The sequence below is a fragment of the Pagrus pagrus genome (genome assembly GCF_965226575.1).
Source record: "Pagrus pagrus genome assembly, chromosome: 2".
NCBI classification, from domain to species: domain Eukaryota; kingdom Metazoa; phylum Chordata; class Actinopteri; order Spariformes; family Sparidae; genus Pagrus; species Pagrus pagrus.
The window spans coordinates 18,053,034-18,068,457 of NC_140186.1; the positions used below are offsets into that span (position 1 = coordinate 18,053,034).

Below are 15,424 nucleotides of genomic sequence, written 5' to 3' on the forward strand. Positions count from 1 at the left end.
GAGCTGGTATTGAACAGGAGCTGGACCCTTGAGGCTTGCAACTGCTCAACGCTTGCTGGCCACTCAAGTTGAGGTTATATTTTAACATTTTAAAATCACATTTGAGTTTCTGCTACAACTGCTATGCTGACGATGGCCAACTATTCTTCTTACACCCATTTAACACTTAGGTGAAAGCACACTGAACATCACTGCGTTGCTAGCGGTTTTCTTGGAATGGATGCTATTTCACCACCTGAACAAGACTAAGCTTGTGTTCCCTCAGGAACAAAGAATGCCTGTAGATTCGACCTGTAAATCACCATGAACAATATTTTGTTAACTCAGCGAACTGGTTGTGACCCTATGATGAACTCATGCAGGTGCTTGTCAGCTACCAGTGGTACCCCTGAAGCTCCCTCCTTAAGTCTATGAGAATCACTGCTTCAGACACCCATTTTTCCTACAGCACTCCACTTCTCTGTTTACTACACCGGCGCTCTGTTGCAGCTCACACCCAATTTTAATCCATTAAATTATGGAAACAAGATACAGTGACAGGGGCTCAAGGGGCCTTTCCTTACTTTTTCTGGCTTTCTTTTCGTGCACTGATCCACCAACCTGAACAGCCAATCAGAGTGACACATGTTCAATCACTATTGTTCAAAAAGCCTCCTAAAATGGCTGTCCAGTGCCAACGGTGCTGGACACACCACACCGACTAGAGCCACAAATGCTCACTGGCGGCACTGACAATGCCTGTTGTGTCAGGGCCTTAACCGGGAGTGCATCTGCACCTGCTGTTTTGTTCCATCCTCCATGCGGCTTCATATCCCACTGGGAGCATTTCAGAAGTGGAGCGTCATGCCTGCCTGATGTTGTTAAATTGCGCAGATTGTGTATGTATTTCATAATTTCTCCTTGATTTTTATCCTTCTACCGTGGTTGAGTAGGCTATGTATTTAAGTCAATTCGTTATTTCTCCAATTTAAGTGTGTTTATTGTACGTTTTTATAACAGTAGCTATAGCTTCCGGGTCAGCACACACAAGGATGAAAATTTACTGGATGCACTATGACGTTCCGCTGCCTGAATTCATGTCTGGCTCAATCTGCTCTATGTTAATTGATGCGTCTGCGGTCTGCTTCCATCAGTAATAGACTTGACACGTATTCGTCTTTAAGGACGAAATAACAAGTTGATTAGCCATACTGTTTCCATCAGCAAGAGGGGAATAAAAGAGACCCTGAATGTATTTTACCAACTTTCTTGGCAAGAAGGATGAATTTAACCAGAATGAGTCAGGGCCAGTCACAGGGGAGTAGGCTACTGTCACTAGATTAGGTAAGACACAAAGTTTTATGTTGACAACTTTTAAATAAACCGCAACTTGCTAGTAGCCATCAGTTTTAAAATAGGTGCCGATCGGGTCTCCGCCTCCCAGCTAGGCATGGGTCCGATATTTCTAGTTTCTGCATTGATTCAAGGCAGTGCATTAGCAGGTCTTTTCAGTTCAGGAAGAAATCTTTGGACCCACAAGGAATTCTAGTTGGAGGGTTGAATTGCTCCAAGCCCCTTTTATACAGAGGTTCCGCAACAGCATCGCATTGAAGGCTCGCCTCTAGACCACCTGCCCCAGTCTGTTATTCTCTTTAATTACCTCTGCTGGTGGATCAAACGGAACAAAGTGTCCTACGTTCCACCAATGTCACTTTTATACAGATGGCAAGGCAACACCGCAATATACCTGCCTTGAAAAGGCTGTGTAAAAGAGGCTCCAGAAACCCCTTCTTACGAACACTGGATTTGGGGGCTGTGTCCAACAGTTTCTCAAACTTTCATTAGCAGACAATGTGACATCCACATCCACTTCACACCATGATTGGCTAACTGTGTAGTGGTGAAATAGCAGCAAGGGTTTGAACAATGCAAAAAGATCTTGGTAAGAATTTGGTAAGTCGTAACTATTGTTCAACATGGCTTCTTGCTTATACGCTGTTTGAACAGTAGCTGTAAATATCTACAAACTGTTGCTAGCAATTACGGTGCCTAAATGCTTTGAGGGCTTTCCGGACAGAATGCGGCGGCACCAGTGCAATCTGAAACCCATTATTTCTAATGGCTTGCACCGCGCATTGGCAGTTTTTCGCTACGCTGCAAGGCGACATGCACTGCTCTGTGCACTTGCAGTTCAACCTGGTCCATAATGACTCTGAAAACCCAATAATGCCTCTGCCTCTGGCAGAACAACAAAGCAAAAAGGCCTTTGGTAAAACTGTAATGTACGTGAACCTGGCACACAGTCATTGCTAATGTCATGGCTAACCCTATTCATTTTAATCAGCAAGTTTCAAGCAAGACTCAGCTTGGCTTGGGCTGTGAGGAGGTGTAGCACTTATTCCCAGACAAACACCCTAAAGTGTACACACCAGAGGTCAAGTTAACCGAGTAGCCTCCATTATTGACAGACAATGACGGAAAAATTTCAAGCCTGTCCATCATTTTGACTGATTAGAAAACTGAAGGTGATCTACTGCAACATTAGTAATTTACATGACACACTGTTGGTAACCACAAGTAAACCCCTGTAGGGAACCCGCCTACTATCTGGGTGATGACAGCATGTTGAGGAGCTCTGACCTGGAGCGCGCTGTGACCATTACGGGCCACTCGCCCCGCTCTTGTAGCAGAAGAGGAGCACAAGAAGTTGTCTATCTGGTGTATCTTAATTGTTTATCTCATGCTCTCCATAAACTCATAACCTTTAATTTTTTCCTGCATATTAAATGTAAGACCTGGGTGAACCGCCAAGCAAGCGATGATGCGTTATCAACATCCAGCGGTGCCACGTAAATAAGGAAGGAATTTGGGATGCGGTCTATTCAAGGACGTTTTATTACTGGAAACAGCGTTGGAGACGGAGCCCCATTCATTCCTATTAAAGCTACTCAGTGGTGTTTTAACGCCAAGAAAGCTTGACTTCTGGGCTGTGAAAACACCTGGATTGCCGACCGCTAACTTCTGGTTTAGCGCCCGGCTTACTTGAATGGGGGTAAAATAATTTAATTGTGTGATTCCTCTAGACTTTCCAAATTCTATTGGACTGAGTGGCTAAAATTATGATAGTGAAACGGGTCATTTTGCGGGAGTGACACTCCAAATAATGCATCCACAGTTTTACAGACGCTTCTCTCACAATGGGTCTATTGTTGTTTTCTCTTCTGTAGCTATTGTTTCCTGCGCATTCGTAACGTGAAACGTGACGTCAGTGATGGTTTAGATAAAAAATCACAGACATGCTGTCTTGCCTGCGAGAAGTGGTAATGGGGTCAATAGGCAATTTTTTACGGGTGGACCCACGTTTAAAAAACCTGTGTACACTACTAATTTTGGTGGAAAAGTGGAAAAAGTGATGAGCACTGAGAAAGTCTAACGCAACCTCTGCACCACCACACACACTGCACGGCTATGTCTACCTCCATGTAGGGACTGTGAAGCGCTACGCACACGCTTCCTCTCTCTCTCTCTAGACTGCACACTTGCTTACCTTACACACGCAACCTATGCACTAAGTTATTCCTCAAAGGAGTTTGCTGCTTGTATAACATATTTCAGATTTAATAGAATTAATAAAAATTCCACGATACACGATACACTCAGAAGAGTGTGCGTCAGCTCGCTGTTGGAGCGAAGACAGAGCCAGAAAGCGCAGCTGGAGCCTGTGTATCAATGCAGAAAACGAGTATTGAAATGGCTTCAAATATTCAGTATCGATATGTATGGAAAATGTATATTTTTGACAACACTAGCACTCAGACATGCGAGCGACATGTAAAATTGACATTTAATTTACATTAACAGTGAGCAGGGGGATAATATGATGATAATGAAAGGGGAAAATGGTGGTAATAGTGTGGAGGGCATTGTCATAGCATTGCAAATTCACGCAGTGAACTCTCAAGTCTACATGAATGGAGCAGACACACTTAAACATAATGCAAAAGGCATTGGGAGTGGGAGGAGGGACTTGTTAGTACATGCAAGCCTGAATGTATATGTTAGACATCTACTCTGTCCCAGTCTCTCACTGAAAACCTTACATGATGAAAAATCATCAACAACGTTTTTAAGTTGGTGGTTTGAGTGTAACATTATTTGAGGTTAACAGCATGTTTGTCTGTCAGTGTATTGCATGTATACACGTTGTAAGCACTAGTGTTCTCCATAAAAATTACAAATAAGGATAAAATTAGTATGATAGGGCCCCCCTTAAAATAGACACGCATGTATGTAAGGTTGAGTAATGTATTATAGCCCATGTGTGAAATGCAAAGTACAAATTTAAAAAAAGCCTTTATAATTATCAGCATGGCAGGTTATAAATGATGAATAACAAACAAGGGGTATTTTGAGACTTAACCGAGATCATATTTCTTACCACTCTCATTTTCAGCCTGAAGCAAAGAAACCGGCTGCAACTGGTTGAAGCCGGTTCTCACATAAAAATACAGGATTGGAACCTGCTATCATTCCCGAATTGAGTTTATAACAATGGCATTAAAATGAAGCAGAAATGTTTAGTTATGATCAGATGAGAAACATACATAGAAACTACAAACAAGCTAAATTCTGTATGTAGATTTAGCTCAAATTTATATGGTCAAATAATAAGGACGGGGTTGACATCTTAATCAATATTTACGACCTAACAAAAACATTTTATGTTTATATATTTGATATGATACTTGCATTCACAAAATTATGGATTTTGTGTCACTACCATTATGGAGCATTTTTTCTGAATAAGTGCTTGATTTGCATATTATACACACTTTGTAATTCATAAATAAATAATATTACATAATGAGCCTCCAATATCCAGAGAATACAGTTTGTTATATGTGTTGAAAACAGTGAAAAGCTGTATATTAGATCACACATTCAGAGATGTTGGTGCACAAAATAGCTATTTTATAGTAATATGAAATGGCTGACTTTGAATGCCACATAACATTTGCTCTCTATCATCTACCATTGATCTAATAAGAAAGAGACGCAGCTTAGCTGAAATGATACATATTACACTATCCTATAATACTGCTTAATATAGGCACATTTAAGATTCACATGCATCTCAAGTATGGCGGGTGAATTCACCGCAGACGTGTAAAACTAATAATACAGAGGCCAAGGACGTATGTGGGTTGGGTTTTCATGGACCTATGGTGGATCATGGGCCAGCAGTTGCACAGCACTGACTTACATTTGGCACCAAACCTGTATAAACCGGGACTGAGAAAGGAGCCACTGACAGGCACATAAACTCTTATTTTTCTCCAAATGAAGGACATTTGGAGGTCTCAATTTTTAACTGTGACCAATTTTCCTAACTTCACATTCAGTATAGATTTGTATGTTGCTAGCCCTGTAAATTGATGTAGCATTTGTAATATCAGTAGGAAACTTCACTGATTTCATTGGATGAAAGGTAAATAAATTTAGCTAAGCAAAAAATAACTGACTCTGACATCGACAGGAAAGCTTTTGAAAAATGTAGGTGGAGCCTCCTAAGGCTGCTTCCTCTTCAGCAGAGCAAAAACAGACTGTGTGAAGCATTACAAGTGCACCATGTGAGCACTGCCACTGGTGAAGTGGGGGAGGTGACGCTAGAAACAGGGCTGTACCATGTGTCCAAAGGTAAAAAGAAAACTGAAGCAGCTCACTTTGTATGAACTAAATTGAAAAAAAAAAACCCATCATGAATATGATAAAACAGTCCAATTCTGCAGACTGCCAACTTCCCCAAACTGGGGCTGACTTATGGCTCTCAGCTGTATACAGCAAACACTGAATTGATCACCTATCAGCACATCACTTAATCTGAATAAAAAGGGATGCTGATTTTTTTTTTTTCTCTTTTGGAAACACAGGAAAGGGCAAGGGAAAAACCGCAAAACTCTTGTATTACCATTGACATTAAGCCACACCCACATCCTGGGACAGTGTGGTGCATGGAAAATTACTGGACTGTACCACTTTTGACCAAGAGGGGGGTTTAACTATAAAATGTAGAGGATGCAGCAGATTCCTCTTCACTTAGACAGGTTTTGTATTCTGTGCCATTAAGGCCCAAATTTAGTGTTGATTTTCATCTTGGAGACACTAATAATCTCCATCAAATAATGGATGTATTTAAAAGAAGCCAAAAAGTCCTTTTTAAAGCTTTATCAAAGGCGTTGATTAAATTGACAAAGCAGATTTATTGTTTTTCTATTACCTATACTACTCATTATCTCTGAGTAGACAACTTCTCATCAAAACCTGTCTTCATTTTTGCCCCTCCCCCAAACTGCCACCTCTGCAGTGTGCTGGAAGTGCTTGCTGCTTGTTTTAGCACCAACACATTAGTCGCCTCACTGACTCGGTAGTGTTAGACCTTTGAGAATTATGTTAGGTTAAAATACAGGACACAAATGTATGTTTCCAGTTACTAAATGGGGAAGCCACTGAAATACAATAAAAAGTGTTAGGTTACTTGACTATGAGTGGTGTGAGTTGTGTGTTAAATCAACAGAGGACTGGGTAGTTTTTTTTTTCTTTCTTGTCCACGTGCTTGCGTATGTTGTTATCTTCCAAGAGGTCTTCGACCAAGTTACCACTGCTTAGCAACAAGAATAGTGTAATGATATGACAGCAGCTTTGAGCGAAAATGAGTTCATTTTTAACATAAAAAACAAAAGACATATTACAAGCATAAACAGGAAAGTTTTCATCTTGTAATATTTAATTTAATTGTATTCTGAATTAATGTCCATTAGCGATTCAGTAGGTCCATAAAAGCAATTTACGCGACTGCGAAACTCGCGACATCGCTTTCACAAAAATTTAAAATTTCAGAGATATAAGTTGTAATGTTTATAAAAATCAAAAAAGACAGTTTAAGTAACTAGTAAAATATTATTAAACCAGTCATTGACGTATTTATCCACTCACCTAGCGTCAAAGCAAGTGCTAGCTAACATTACTTTGGATGCCCGCGACAAACCAAACCAGTAGGGCTCACTGTAAAATGTACCACACATACCAAAAAACAGAAACAAGTATGTTCAGTAAGTCTTGTCCTAATGTTTCAATTCATAACCAAAAAATCCCTGAAGAACAACATCTACCTGCATCAAACAGTCAAGCAAGTGAAAGCTACTTAGCTAGCATGCTAGTAAACACCTCGACTCACCGACTCTTCGCGTCGGCTAGCGATGTTCCCGCGATTTTCAGTCTGGATCCGTAGCAGACTGCCTCCTCCTCCTCCAGCTGCTGCTGAACTCTTCCGGACGCTGTTGTGTGTCACCGTTGTGGTCAGGGTGTTATATTTGTCCACTGCTTTCCACTTACAACGGAGAGACTGGCGAGTTGTGCCACAACAACTGTGTGGTTGTGCAGTCGCGGACTCAAGCGACTGCTCTCCTCTTTCGCTCACGAACAGGCTCCTCCTCTTTTCGAGCACAGAACGTCAGCCGTTGGTCGACGACGCGCGATGTTAACGCTCTGTTTTTTTTTCAGTCTCCGTACCGGCAGCGGTGTGGAAGTCGGTGTAGCTAAAGCCGGCAAGGTAGGTATGAACAGCTCCGGGACGTGGTGGATCGGTTTGTATGAATGATCTGACAGGACTGAACACAAGTCTGCTTGAGAGCCGCAGGAGCAGCAGCACCTCTCCTTGGAGTAGCCAAACTGCAGTGTGGTTGAGACAGCCTCACAGAGCCCGCCGGTCGGCAGTGGGGACATCAGGGAGCAGAACATTAGCATGGGAAGGGAGGGGGCTGTGACAGTCTTTGACCGGGACAGACAGACAGACTGCGGGGCTGAGGGGGAGGGATCATCTGGGGGAGGAGGAGTCAGAAGAACAACAGCCTGAAAAACGTGTTAACTACACACTGTGGTGTTAGTGTAGGTTTGTAGGTTTTACATCATGTGATGGTAGTTGTGTTTGAGGTCGACTGTAGGCTGTATCTGAGTGACCTTGAGTGGTTTGTGCTCCATGCGGTGATTTAAAAAAAAAAAAAAAAAAAGTTTTTAAAAAATGGCACACATGAGACGAGAATGCGGTCTAACCCCGATTATCTGGGGAGAACTAACCCAGCCAGTATGGTAAATCTGGAAAAGTAATTTTCTATAAGTGATAACGCATTTTTTCTGTATTTTCTTTTTATATTTTTCTTCTATGATTTCATGGATTTTAGAAGAAGACGTGAAATCAAGGACAAGTCTTTCTTATTCATAGCCTCCTTAAAAAAAACCAATCCATTAGCCTACAGAAATGAACAACATATGGTCTGCTTTCCTGACATTATACAGCATTGTGCAGGTCAGCCATTTTGTTGACTCACTTCTTTGTATGAGACTTGTAGTTCCCCAGGAGGCCAGCAGAGGGAGAATTATAGTGATCTTCTTATCATTAAGCGTTAAAATGTCCCTGTCCTCTTGGATAAACCCTTGCACCTATTGTATTCTGTGTCATAGCTCGCCCCCATGCAGGTCCATGTGATCTGGAGAAGGAGTTGGTAGCTGTGCTCTCCTTTGCCTTCTGCTTTTCTCTGTCTCCTGTGCACTCGCACACCAGAGAAGGTCTGCAGTGCTAGTCTGAAAGAAGCATTGAGTTTAGGCAAGTGTCTTTTGTCATCTACATGTGAGAAGAAATCCAGCTCGGCTTCTCTCCTTTATATTGACATTTTTCAAAATGACAGCTCTTATGTTTAGGGAACTATATGCAGATCACAGGCTCCATTAGGCAGCACTGTAACAGAAACAGCCTGTAGATCAATAATACAGCTGGAACTGCCATGACACCCTAAAGTGTCTAAGAGTCTGCAGTAAATGATAAAAAACAAACAAGTGCAAAGATATCGCAATGGTTGAAGAATTTGCGCGTTGGTTTCCACCAAAAAATAGAGTAAACTCCCATAAATTACATAACTCGGATGTTTATCATTTAATCTAATCATTTAAAAAAGGTACATTTTTTTAACGTTTTATTTTACATTTTTGCGTTAATTCATCTTTGGAGCACAGGAGCTATGTATGCTCCTTGTGCAGAGTAAAAGATCAAAAATGTGGGCAGTGTTACCTTTTGCTTAACATTTGCTTATTGTCGTCAGTGGATGAAGAAATAAAAGGCGGAAGTGAAGAAAAAGGAGAAACTAGACATAGAGATTTGCCATGCTGAACACCCAGCAGACAGCCAACAGACAGACTGCCTTTAACCCAATTCAACAAGATGAATCAGCCAAGAGTCTACTGATAAGGGCAGACGAATGCCAATGGAGCCAAACACACCACAAGAACTACAAGTGATAGTCAGTCTCAGTCATTCACGGTGTGTCAGGGCATCTAGACTCTCTGCAAAAACAGGAAACCTCTTGCTAAAAAAAGTTCCTCATCAGGACAGCTGAGGGCACAATAGTTTAAAATATCACTTTGGACAATTACAATCATGATAGTGACAGCTAATAAAGAGAAATGTTTCTATGAATGTTGGGCGATAGCTGCTGAAAAGTGAGCAGTGAGAAACGTTTGGTCACAACAAACAAATATACAAAAGACATTAGCTGTGCCTGCTAACATACTGACTGACTGTAAACAGGGTGCATAGATGGGTAAAGCAGCCAAATCATGCAATTTCATTTACAGGTTTGCTGCGGTATCAATAAAGATTATACAGTTGTAGTCTACAATTTAAGTACGACACCAGTTTTGGATTCTCCACATTAAGGAAGCGGTGAAAAAAGCAGTGCTTGGAGCAAATAGAACTAGCCTTAGGACACGTAAACACTGGAACATTTGTACAGACCAAACAAATGGGTGCGTTGTTTAAAAGTAAAGGATTGAAGATGCACAGTGAAATTGATGTAAATCCATTCTATTCAAGCACATAATGGCTCCCTACACACACACTCTTATTGACAAGTCATCAACAGTTGAAATACAGCCAATTTTCTCTCCTCAATATTCAGCTAAAGTGACTCCAAAACACACTGGATGTTCATGGATCTCCTTTTATCTCAGGTTGTTTTACAAGTCAATCAGCAATACAACAGATCAGAACACAATAGCTGCGAGTGCCTCACAAAGTGCCATTTTCCAGGTACAATGCTGCTCACTCGGTGGTAAAACAGAGCCTGTTTAAATCACAGTACCACACCATCACCAGAATGTTACTGCTCCTGTCTGTGAACAAAATTCTTTTACCTTTTGATTTTAACAAATGGGTTGTATCAAAAAAATCACAGAAGTAAGAAGTAAAAGAAATTTACATCCCACTATAGCTAGAAGGAATGTGTGCAAAACCAAAACAAAATGTAGAGCAAACAGTATAATAAATAGCACAAAATAACTGCAGCTAGAGGAAATCCATGATCTAACTATTTAAGTGTAACATTTTAACTTGTTAAACATGTTGTCACACAATGTACTATGTAGAATAGAGCTCCATAACTCAGCTGAAATGAGATTAGGAAAAATGCCCAGATCCTTGCCCAATCTTTGGTCTAGTGACATCTAGAGGCAGTGGTGGGCACTTACACCATTTCCTGTTTGAGTGTGTGACAGCAATGACCTTGAACACTAGGTATGCTTACAAATTGTTGTTTTCATGCAGGCTTCATAAATCTCGCCTGGTTGGTTGAGACGTATGTATTTTGTGTGTGTGTGTGTGTGTGTGTGTGTGTGTGTGTGTGTGTGTGTGTGTGTGTGGTAAGATGCTGTCTAGCCGGCAGCTTCTTCATAGTAGAGCGCTTTTGCAGAGCTACATTGTGAAAATTTGTTTTACACTGAAACACCTACTAGCTCTGCGTGAACACAGTTTATCACTTTGTTTCTCCAGTCTCTGTTCTTTTGTGAAAGAATGATTCAGCAACATCAAGACGGTTTTGTATTAATTATATCGTTATGATTACTGGGGTTAAACTTTGTCTGTAAGGCCAGTTACAGTTGGCTAATTAGAATAATAAAGGGTAATAAACCAAGTTTTAAAGGAAATGACAGGAAGTGACAAGTCAGCAGTGATAACTTTTGTGTGCAAGTTCACAAAAATTGGCTAAAAACTTGGCCCGTTTTGTGTCATATCTTTGCTTTTTTTTAAACCAAATAATACATATACTATCATATATATTCATCATCTACAGGCCACAGATATTTGGAGGACATGTCATGTAGTTTTGCCCCTTACTTAAAAGAATACCTTGTTTTAGAATAAAGTTTTGGTCAGTTGGAAACTCGAACCTGATGGTGATACTAGATGCAAGATCAGTTGGTCAAAGGAGTCATCATCTGGGTACCATGAACATCGATCTAAAATTGTATGGAAATCTTTCCAGGAGTTGGTGAGTAATCTCTTAACACAAGGGTTGGACAGAAAGAACAACCCATGAACTTCATTATCTTTCGGCCTCAGTGTCGTGGAGCATATATGTAATATGTGGTCGACGTTGGCTTTTTAGGAAAGAGAAAAACCTCATCTGCCACGTGCCTTTGCTATACACCATAGCAAAATAATTTGTTTAAAATTGCATAGATCTTTCTTTAAAGTCTTAGTGATGAAGAAAAATGTGTTAAAACAAACTTTATTTCCACTGGATTTATCTTGAGTGACAGAATCTGAGTAAAAACCATCAAACATGGATTATAGGTCTTGTAAAGTCAAAAAATCATGTAACCTTTATTATCACAGTGCCACCAACTGACCAGTAAGTGTAATTCATGTTAAGTAAGCAGACGAGGTTTGGACCCTGTCTTGGTTGCTGTAGCAACTGTTGACTGCAGCATAACACATAGTTAAACCCACAAAGAATAAGAAAATAACAGAAAAAACCTGTGTGAATAATGCATGCCATTGCTGTGATAGGATACATTAAAGAATTACATTAAGTTGTATGCATAGGAGAGAGCTACATTGTTAATATCTGAGGCAATGCATGTTGGATTTTTAACAAACCTCAAGGGAAAGATACCATAACTCACAAAACAAAGATTACTTACATCTCTCATAATTAAAACATTAAACTTTGCAAATAATGTGAGATACATTACGTTAGCTAGAGAAGCCATTATAATGAGAAAATAGACGTGTACCAGCCGGCAAAATAAACAAATGTGGACTAGTGATGTAAAAATCCTGTTTCTATTTGGTACATGCACAGTTATACATAAGGTTGATGTTTATTCTGATTGGTTCACAACTTCTGAGCTGAAGCAGTGAGACACTCCACAGACTCGTTCAGTTGCTTGTGGTAGCGGGTGTTCAACATTTACATTTTAGTTTGGGACGTCAGAGAATAATATCAAGGTCTGTTTGACAATTCAGGGTGTACATGCAGTGTATCAGCTTATGTGTGCTGACATGCCCGAAACATCTGCCAGCAAAAAGTAATTTTGAGAATTTAAAGGATGCATTCAGCAAATCCAAGCAATTAGCTGGAGGGTTCAAATTATACTGGTAGCTCTCTATGTAATAAATAACCTTTCATCTCACATAGGTCTTTGTGAGGAGATTATAAAGCCAAATTGGGGCATTTTCCTATCCTCCCTTCAACCAAATTTCCACTTCCCAAGGGCTGTTTGTTGCCATTCTTGACCTGTGTCCACCTAATACCCTCAGACTTTCTCCACTAGTCCGAGTCACCTGATTCTCTCATTCACCTACTCACCTGCTCCCACTCTCCCTCATTAGTCCTGTCAGTACATTAACCAAACCCTTCTCTCCAGTCAGTGCCAGATTGTCTATGTTGATTCGTTGCTTTCTTTTCAGCCGCCTGTATGAACTTGAAACCTGAACCAGTGCCTGAACCCTGACTGAACCCTAAATCTGAACCCTTAACCATGAACATGAACTCTGTACCTGCCTAACTGCTGGTAAATCCCTGAACTCCTCCTGTGTGCTTGGTATATTTGCATTTGGGGCATTCCCTTGTAGCCTCACACTCACTTCCATGGCATTCCAATCTGGCACCCAGCAGATTTTGCTAGCCTCTGGGTTGGTAGGCTCCTCTCTGCCTTCCCTGAGCCCTACAAGCCTTCAATAGCCCAGTTGAGAAGCTACCCTCAAGTCCAGTGGCCATCTTTCAAAGCGACTTGCCATTTTCAGGGGGTATCGCTGTGGAGCCCAAAGGAGAAGTTGCAGTCCCCATGGTTCCACATGCCATTTGCTTTTCCAGCTGCCCAGCACCATGGCTCACCACCAGCCAGATATTCTCAATCCAAGTCAGCTGTCGTCAAAAAGGCTTAGCCAGATCATCTGGACCCCCAGCCGACTGTCTCCACTGAGACCCTGCTAGATCAATCAAATCTTCAGTCATCCAGTAACACCTTGCTAGCAGATCCAGATCTCCAGTCTGTTTTCTCAGCTGATGCCTTGCCGCATTTGAAAGATTTTCAGTCGGCCTTCTCTGCTGTCCTGCCGCCACCCTTCTGCTTTGCACTCCTGTCTCTAGCCTCCTTTTCTGCACTCCTGCCACTGACCTCCTACCCTGCAATCTTGACACCAGCCTCCTGCTCTGCACTCCATCGGCCTGACTGTCCAGCACCCTGCCTTGACATGCAGCCTTCTGAGCGGATCTGCCTTCACATCTAGCCTCAAGGTCTCTGCCACAAGCCTCCAGGCTGTTCTCCAGAGCAACTCTGCCCATCGGCCCAGCTTCCTGATAGTCCTCCAGAATGGCTCCACCTGTCTGCCTGGTTTTTCTAGTTGTCCTTCTTAACAGCTGTTTGTCCTCCTGAACGGCTCCTTCTCTGCCTTTCTCCAGTTCCCCAGCCATCCCCTGAAGTTCTTCTGCTCCACTACTCTTCACTCCTCAGGCCGCACATCTCTTTGGTTCCCTCCAAACGCTGAACCCTCTACCATGAATTCTTGAAACTGTACTCACCTGCTTCTGTTCTGCCTAGTCTGTGTGCATCTGGATCTGTCCCCTGCTACCTAGCACTCATATCTGTATCTCACAGTGGTACTTACTAATGGTACTGATGAAACCCTACTACATGCACAGAAAGAGCAAGTAGCATATCGCACTGGCAGCAGGTGTTAACCGTTATTAAAGATCATAGCCTGTTTATGATGACCCCCAAAAAGCAATTGATAAGTGTATAATAATCAGCGGGGGAATGATGTGTTGGGAGACAAATGTATGGGACCCAAAATGGAGCCTTGTGGCACACCACAAGGCAGAGAAGCAGTTAATACATTCACGTAATAATAGATAACTGACAAAAATACACCAATGCAAAACCCGCTGGAGCTATTCCAGAAATACTCCCCCACTGTCCCCATGGTACGCTGTCACAATGTAGTGATCAACTGCATTGCCTGAAAACTACAAATCATCATGTCATTTAAGACACCATACAGGGCTGTTTTAGTGGAACGTGCAGGATGTTCTAACATAGGGTGAACATGGGAAAAGTTAAAAGGTTTTCAACCAACAACCCTGTGTCAGCATGGAGAGGCCTGCAGAACATCACCAGCTATAGGAAACCCCCCCCCCCCCCCCCACACACACACACTGGAAAACCATCAACTGGCTGACCTGAATGGGTTTTACTGCAGGATCTATAAACCAACACTTGCACCCCTCCCCCGCTCACACATCAATCATTTGTACCCCATGCTACCCCTTCGGCCCTCCCCACTGATGCCCCACCTGCACTCAGGATATGTTAAGTAGATGTGATTCAAAACTTTCAGAGACAAGACCAGGAAAGCACCCATCCCCCATCTTCATGCAGGTCATTAACAAATCACTGAAGCTGTGTGAAGTTCTTTCCTGCTTCAAATGCTCCACAATCATCTATCACAGGACAAGATGATGACATGCCAGTCAGCCTGACCTGTGTTGTCATGAAATCCTTAAACAGACTCACCTGAAAGAGACCGTAGTACCCTTGCTGGACCCCTTCATTTGCATACCGGGCAAACATCTGTGTGGATGATGCTGTCCACATGGTGCTGCTCTACCTCCTGCAACATCTTGACTCCACAGGGACAAGGATCCTGTCTTTGGACTTCAGCTCAACACAATCATCCCAGAAATCATTCACTTCAACTCAAAAGCATGGTATGCAACTTTCTCCTATGATCCTGGGCAAAAGTCCAGTCTGATCATGGGGCAGTAGTGTGCTTGGGTTTCTGGGAATTGGGGGATATTGAGTAGCAGAGAAATAATCCTTCTGCATTTTGGACAGTACTTTTGTTGTGTTGAGTCTTCAGCCTAGCTGCTTTGTTTTTTTAAAATTTGCTTTCATGCAATTTGATGTGCTTTGGTGTTCTTACAGTTGTAATTTTGAACATGACATTATGTGGCGTCAAGTGTGGTTTTCGCGGTTGCTTGCCATCCCCTTTGGTTTGCTTCTCAATCGCATGTTATTTTATTTGTGTGGTTATAGTGACAGCTCTACCTAGACT

General features: G+C 41.9%; 1 protein-coding gene across 4 annotated transcripts in view; it reads right to left on the reverse strand.

The window, feature by feature from the left end:
• Nucleotides 1-7,752, reverse strand: part of atf7ip (activating transcription factor 7 interacting protein) — a 34,855-nt gene extending 27,103 nt beyond the window's left edge. For 2 of the 4 annotated variants that reach the window (XM_084384103.1, XM_084384104.1), the window contains exon 1: nucleotides 7,214-7,752. The gene's annotated coding sequence lies outside the window, so the exon portion shown is untranslated. Of the gene's footprint in view, nucleotides 1-7,203 lie in introns of all 4 variants that reach the window. The other 2 variants (XM_084384101.1, XM_084384100.1) reach the window with 2 other exon arrangements.
• Nucleotides 7,753-15,424: the final 7,672 nt, after the last annotated feature.